This window comes from Cebus imitator, unplaced genomic scaffold (genome assembly GCF_001604975.1).
Source record: "Cebus imitator isolate Cc_AM_T3 unplaced genomic scaffold, Cebus_imitator-1.0 Scaffold56, whole genome shotgun sequence".
NCBI lineage: Eukaryota > Metazoa > Chordata > Mammalia > Primates > Cebidae > Cebus > Cebus imitator.
In genome coordinates, this window is record NW_016107371.1 from 6528059 (window position 1) to 6535985 (window position 7927).

The window sequence follows — 7927 nt, forward strand, 5'->3', positions numbered from 1 at the left end:
TTTTTTTTTTAAGTTTTTCTAATAGCTACATAGTAATATCTCATTATGATCTTAATTTGCATTTCCTTAATGACTAGTGATTTTAAACACTTTTTCATATGCTTATTTGCCATGGTATGCTCTCATCAATAAAATCTCCAAGCTTTTCCATTTTTAAATCAGATTATTTGTAGGTTTTGAGAGTTCTTTCTTGAAATGGTTTGACTGTGTCCCCACCCAAATCTCATCTTGAATGGTAGCTCCCATAATTCCCACATGTTGTGGGAGGTACCCAGTGGGAGGTAATTGTATCATGAGGGCAAGTCTTTCCCATGCTGTTCTCATGATAATGAATAAGTCTCACGAAATCTGGTGGTTTTTATAGGGGAGTTCCCCTGCACACACTGTCTTTGCCTACCACCATGTAAAACGTGACTTTGCTCCTCCTTTGCCTTCTGCCATGATTGTGAGGTCTCCCCAGCCATGTGGAACTGTGAGTCCATTAAACCTCTTTCTTTTATAAATTACGCACTCTCAGGTATATCTTTATTAGCAGCTTGAGAATGGACTAATACAGTAAAATTGGCACTGGTAGTGGGGTGCTCCTATAAAGATACCCAAAAATGTGGAAGTGACTTTGAAACTGGGTAACAGGCAGAGGTTGGAAGAATTTGGAGGGCTCAGAAGAAAGATAGAAAAAGTGAGAAAGTTTGGAACTTCCTAGAGACTCATTGAATGGCTTTGACCAAAATGCTGATAGTGATATGGACAATGAAATCCAGTCTGAGGTAGTCTCAGACGGAGACGAGGAACTTGTTGGGAACTGGAATAAAGGTGACTCTTGGCTATGTTTTAGCAAAGAGACTGGTGGCATTTTGCCCCTGCCCTAGAGACTTGTGAAAATTTGAACTTGAGGGAGGTGATTTAGGGTATCTAGTGGAAGAAATTTCTAAGTGACAAAGCATTTAAGAGGTGACAGAGCATAAAAGTTTGGAAAATTTGCAACCTGACAATACAATAAGAAGGAAAAACCCATTTTCTGGGGAGGAATTCAAGTGACTGCAGATATTTGCATAAGTAACAAGGAGTCAAATGCTAAATACCAAGACATGGGTGGTGGGGTGGGGGGCATGTCTCCAGGGCATGTGAGAGACCTTCATGGCAGCTCCTCCCATCACAGGCCTAGAAGCCTAGAAGGGAAAAATGGTTTCCTGGGCCAGGTCCAGGGCCTCTTTGCTCTATGCAGCCTCCAAATATGGTCACCTGCATCCCAGCTGTTTCAACTCCAGCCATGGCTAAAAGGGGCAAAAATATAGATCAGGCTGTTGCTTCAGAGGATGCAAGCCCCAACCCTTGGCAGATTATATGTGGTGTTAGGTCTGTGGGTACACAGAAGTCAAGAATTGAAGTTTGGGAACCTCTGCCTAGATTTCAAAAGATATATGTAAATGCCTGGCTGTCGATGCAGAAATTTGCTTCAGCGGCAGAGCCCTGATAGAGAACCTCTGCCAGGTCAGTGTGGAAGAGAAATGTGGTTTTGGAATCCCCACACAGAGTCCCTACTGGGGCACTGCCTAGTGGAGCTGTGAGAAGGCCACCATCCTCCAGACACCAGAATGGTAGATCCACCAACAGCTTGCACTGTGAGCCTGGAAAAGCTGCAGACACCCAATGCCAGCCCATGAAAGCAGCCAGGAGAGGAGCTGTACCCTGCAAAGTGAGAGGGGTGAAGTTGTCCAAGGCCGTGGGAGCCCACCTCTTGCATCAGCAAGTCCTGGATGTGAGACATGAAGTCAAAGGAGATCATTTTGGAATTTTTAGTTTTAATGACTGCCCTATTGGATTTAGGACTTGCATGGGGCCCTGAGACCCCTTGGTTTGGGCCAATTTCTCCCATTTGGTACAGGCATATGTACCCAATGCCTGTACTCCCATTGTATCTGGGAAGTTACTAAGTTGCTTTTGATTTTACAGGCTCCTAGGTTAAAGGTACTTGCCTTGTCTCAAATGAGAGTTTTGACTGTGGACTTTTGAGTTAATGCTGAAATGAATTAAGACTTTGGGGGATTGTTGGGAAGGCATGGTTGGTTTTGAAATGTGAGGACATGAGATTTGGGAGGGGACGGAGAAGAATGATATGGTTTGGTTGTGTCCCCACCCAAACCTCATCTTGAATTGTAGCTCCCATAATTCCCATGTGTCCTGGAAAGGACCTGATGGGAGGTAATTGCACCATGCAAGCAGGTTTTTCCCAAGGTGTTCTCATGACAGTGAATAAGTTTCATAAGATTTGATGGGTTTTTTAAAGGGGAGTTCCCCTGCACATGCTCTCTTTGCCTGCCACCATGTAAGACATGACTTTGCTTCTCCTTTGCCTTCTGCGATGATTGTGAAGCTTCTCCAGGCACACAAAACTGTGAGTCCATTAAATCTCCTTCTTTATAAATTACCCAGTCTCGGGTATGTATTTTATCGCAGCATGAGAATGGACTAATACATTTATATATTCTAAGTATGAAGTTTTTTTGTCATATATATTGTTTAAAAATATTTTCATCAGCCTGTAGTTTGTCTTTTTATTTTCTTAATTATTTAATTACTTAATTATTAATTTTTTATTACCCAATAGCTAAACAAGACAAAGATAATAAACAAAAAGTAAACTACAAAGAAATATCACTCATCAATATACAAGCAAAAATTTTAAACAAAATATTAAATAGAATTCAGAAACATATAAAAAGAATTATAGAAGCAAGTTGGTTTATCTGAAAGATACAAGGCTCATTTAATACCTGAAAATCAACCAATGTAAACCACTACAGTAATAGACTAAAGAAGAAAAATCATCTGATCGTATCAGCTGATGCAGGAAAGCCATTTGACAAAATGTGACATCGATTCTTTATAAAAACTAGAAGTAATAGGGGTGTACAAAATGTAGTGGGGCTCTACATCTACGAAAAACCCTACAACTAACATTATATTTTAGTGATGAAAGGCTGAATGATTTCCCCTTACTATTGGAAAAAGGACAAGGATATCTGCTCTCACCAATACTTTTCAATAAAACATGTATTTTTATACTTGTCTGTCTCTTTTATTTTATCCTTGTCTCTCTCTTTTATAGTTGTCTTTCCTTCCTACAAAGGAAGGAAAAAAGTGTCAAATGCATCTACCAAGTCAGTTCATCTTAATCCATCTTCTGGTCAATTATAATTTATCACAAATCTAGCCAAAGTAGGCAGCATGGTCCAGTGGAAAAGCATGGATTTTGGAATCTCAGAACCTGGGTCCTGCTCAGTTTTGCCACTCACTTGCTGAGGGATGTTGATCCAGTTCTTTGAGCACAAGTTTCCTAACAGTAAATATACATCCTGAATACTGACAGGTTGTAGTATGAATAAAATATGATACATTATGGGAGAGGGTAATACAAGTAATAAATTATAGTTCATATTAGGTCAAATGAAACTTATCATCCATTCAGTGTTATGAATCCGGCCTATCATGAGCACTGGGGATTCAGTGTGTCCCTCTACACATGTTAATATCCAGTAAATTTCATTACGTGATGTAGAGTGAGTCAGGTCCATGAGAAAAAAAAAATAGGTTCACAAATACTTCAAAGAATCCATGCGGGTAATGGATCAAAATTTATTTTATCCATTGATTTGGAAAGTCTACCGTAGGAACAAATTAGATTCCTAGTATTTTTCTTCTCCATTCATTCAACCATTCATTCAAAAATTCAAAAAATTGAGGCTCTAATTGTACGGTAGGCGCTGCTCTAGATGTTAGAGATTCAACAGTGAATAAAAAAGACAAACTTTCTTGAAACTACACAGCTTACATTCCAACAAAGGGAGACAGAAAAACAAACTAAATTATTAATATTTACCATGCCGTATGTTATATGGTGATTAATATTATTTAAAAATTAAGCAGAAAGCAAGGCAATGAATATCATGATGGTGGTGGATTTTAAAAGGATTGTCAGTAAAGTACTGAAAAGGTGACATTTGAGCAATTAGTTAAGGATGTGAGTCTGTGAAGCAGAATAATGCCTTCTCTTCCCTGCCAAAAGTACCCACATCCTAATCCCTAGAACCTGTGAATATGTTACTTTGCATGGCAAAAGGAACTTTGTAGATATAATTAAGGTTACTAACTTCAAAATGGGAATATTATCGAAGTGGACCTAATCTAATTACGCTGGTCATTAAAATCAACACATCTTTCCCAACTAGGGTCAAAGAGAGATGTGTATATGGAGAAAGGGTCAGACAGATGCAATTTTTTCCCTCTGAAGACAGAGGAAGAGTTCCATAAGGGATCCATAATGACATCACCTGTGTAGTGTCTTAAAGGGATATCTCTGTTTGCTCTGTCAAGGGAAAAGGATGAAAGGCCAGAGGCCAGTGAGGAGGCTCTTCCAGAACTCAGATGAAAAATGGTGATGGCTTTCGTAAGGGCAAGTAAAGAGAAGTGGTCAAATAAATATTTCAAAGGTGAGGCCGAGAGGATTTCCTGGTGGCTTGTATACAGGATGTGAGAGATGTCTTAAGGTTTTGGCCTAACTAAATGGCAAGGTGAGTTTTGTGGAGATGGAAAACACTGGGAAGATCAGATCTGGGAAAATCAAAGCTTCTGGATCACAAGGTCAGGAGTTCGAGACCAGTCTGGCCAAGATGGTGAAACCCCATATCTACCAAAAATACAAAAATTAGCTGGGTGCCTGTAATCCCAGCTACTGAGGAGGCTGAGGAAGGAGAATCATTTGAAACCTGGAGGCAGAGGTTGCAGTGAGTTGAGATCGCACCACTGCGCTCTAGCCTGGGCGATAGAGCAAGACTCCATCTTTGATCACCAACAAATATGAAAAGTCTAAATACCAAATCAAAAAGACCTTTATAAGCAAAATAAAATTACAGAGAAAAAAATAATTGCAGTTCATAACATAAAAGAAAAATGCAAATTAACACTACATCAAGCAATCACTCTAAACAATCATGATGACAAAAATTCAAAAGTTAAACAATACCAATTGTCGACAAATTTGCGGGGAAACTGACAGTCATACATTACAGATGAAAGTACAACTCCTATTAAAAATTTGGCAATTTTCATTTAATTACAAATGCATTTATACTTTGACCCAAGATTTTGCTTCAGAGAGTTATCCTATAGAAGGATATACACAAAATAATGAATGTTCAAGGCTGTTCGGTAAAACCTTGTTCATAATAGCAAAATGACCGAAGTATCATCAGCTGTGAACTTTTGAATGATAGGGGGAACTGTAGAACATCCAGTCAGAGAATAGTATGCAGTTATAAAAATTAAGAAGTTTGCTCTCTAAGTGTGGACACAGAAAGATCTGCAGGTTATATTACTAACTCAAATTTCAAAAAACAAAGTCATAAAATAGCACACACAGTATGATATCTTTTATTTATAAAGGGAGTTACTGGAGTGGACAGGGACAGACTGGAAAAGGAAATTCTTAATGTTATACCTTTTATTTTTGAATCATATGAATATATAAACTATTCAAATTTTAAAAATTGATTAAAATAGGAACAAAGAAGAACTGGAGCGAAATCCCGCTTCACTTATAAACTATGGAACCTTGAACAGTTAACAGGCTGTTTCTTAGTCTCTAAAATTGGGAAAGCAAATCCTCCTTATGTCATTTCTTAAACAAATGATATATTTGAAAATGTTTTTGAACCATGAACTGGCATAAAAGGAAAGCATATTATCTCTTATTTTTATTTTTCTTAAAATGTCTTGCTGGCAAACATATGCAAAAGTAGGTAATAATCTCATCAAGCAATAATACAGGCACAGAAACATCTAATATTCAGCATAAGTGTTTTCTTCATTCTTCATTAATTCTTCAGTAATTTTTCACAAAAAAATTTTTTCATCCATAAAAACATTTAATCAGGCCTGGAAATTGTTAGAGAACAGAGTGGGGACAAAAGGGTTGGATCCCTGGAACTATAACCGCTCCAAATTCATCCTTCCAGTACAGCTGCTTTCTTCCTTCAGTTGGCTACCAGGTGGCTTGTGTTACAGCGGGTAGTCAGTTGTGAGCAGGACAGGAGAAGATCCCTCCTTGTCCCACCAGGAATGTCAGGCAACCATCAGGTGATGGTCAGACAGTTGTTAAATTCTCTCTCTAAAATAATAATTGGTCACAGCCAGCACTAGGGAAAGGCAGTCTCCCAATAGATAGAAAAAAATCTGAAAACTGGTGATCGGCAGCTTCTCAATGAGATCTCAGGAGTTGGGCGAGTTGGCTCAAGCATGTGCACTAAGAGGCAAAGTAGCAGAGTTTAACTAGTATATGATCTTCCTCTAGGAACACTCGACTGGGAAGGGAGAAACTCCTCAAATGAGCATGCGTACAACTTCAGTAAACACACGGCACATGTGGCCCCTCGCAAGTGCTGGCAAGCCACTGCGCATGCCAACAGCTCCCCACCAGGGGAAATCAGAGGAGAGGTAATGCAACCCTGGAAGCATGCCAATGTATAAAACCCCAAGTTAAAGGCCAAACAGCAAGCTTGAATCTCTCAAGTCTCCTGCTTGGGCCTCCTCCACGTGTACTTTACTTCCTTTTGTTCCTGCTCCAAAACATTTTAATAAACTTTCACACCTGCTCTAAAACCTGCCTTGGTCTCTCACTCAGCCTTATGCCCCTCAATTGAATTCTTTCTTCTGAGGAGGCAAGAATTGAGGTTGCTGCAGACGCCTACAGATTCACTGCTGCTAACAGCTGTGTGGATGCCTTTGGCCTCTCCTTGCTGCCAACCAGTTAATTCACTGCTACCCAGTGCAACAGCACACCCACAGCTTTTGACCTCTCTGCTGTCCTCTTTGTCACTAAATCTCCTACTTCTGGGCTTTCCACTCTGAGGAATGGCAGCCGGGAGCAGGGGCCAGCAACAAGCCACAGGAATGGCTCCTCCGATTCACTTCTCACCACCTCTTATACAGCACAGAGCTGAGGCTTCTCCTGCTCCCATTTATCCCCCTTGCACAGAGAGCAAACTCCTCCTAGGAAGCTGGGACTGCTAGGCCCAGCCACTGCTCTAACCACTTTTTGTTTTAGCCTAATAATGTCACTTTATTCTTCAGGCCTCTTGTGCCTGCTCTGATAAGAGAGCAATTTTTATTATTCCTGTACCCTTATCTTGGGTCAGTGGTAAGGGGCCTTAGTATCTCGTCTCATCACCAACCCTCACCCCACTTCCTCCTTTTCCTTCCACATTTGGGCACTCCAATGGACGCATGACTCCCCGTTTTCATCCCAGTGTGTCATCAGCCTATAAAGTTTTCTCTGCACACATACCTCTCCATTCAGGCCCATTCTCTATTTAAAAAGTGACTCAAGGGCAGCTACAAACACTGTAGAGCTTCCCTGAGATCACTGCTAAGCAACATTACAATTCCAGAAGAGTGAGCTCCAGCCTCACTTGATGAGGATCAGATTTTTCAAAAAAAAATAAATTTCAAATATTCTTTTGACTTAATTCATTTTAAGTATGATTATCATATGACACTCTGAGACACTATAAACAGAGTGGCAAGGTCCCTGAAATTTTGTCACACACACCACTACATAACCTGCCCAGTCATGGGATCAATCAGGGAAGAAGAAAAAAATGTTAATTAAAAAATATAAAACTAAGAGTATAACATTTTAACAACAAAATTACTCAGTTCAATCTCCAAAAGGAAAATATGTAAAAACCATAAAATAAACCTATTTGTAAATTGCAGAGTTGAAAGAAATCAGAAATCTGTATGTTACTTTGGTGAACCCTGTATTAAAAAGAGGAAAAGGTCAGGTGCGATGGCTCATGCCTGTAATCCCAGCACTTTAGAAAGCTAAGGGGGGGGGATCACTTGAGCAAGACCAGCCTGGGCAACATGG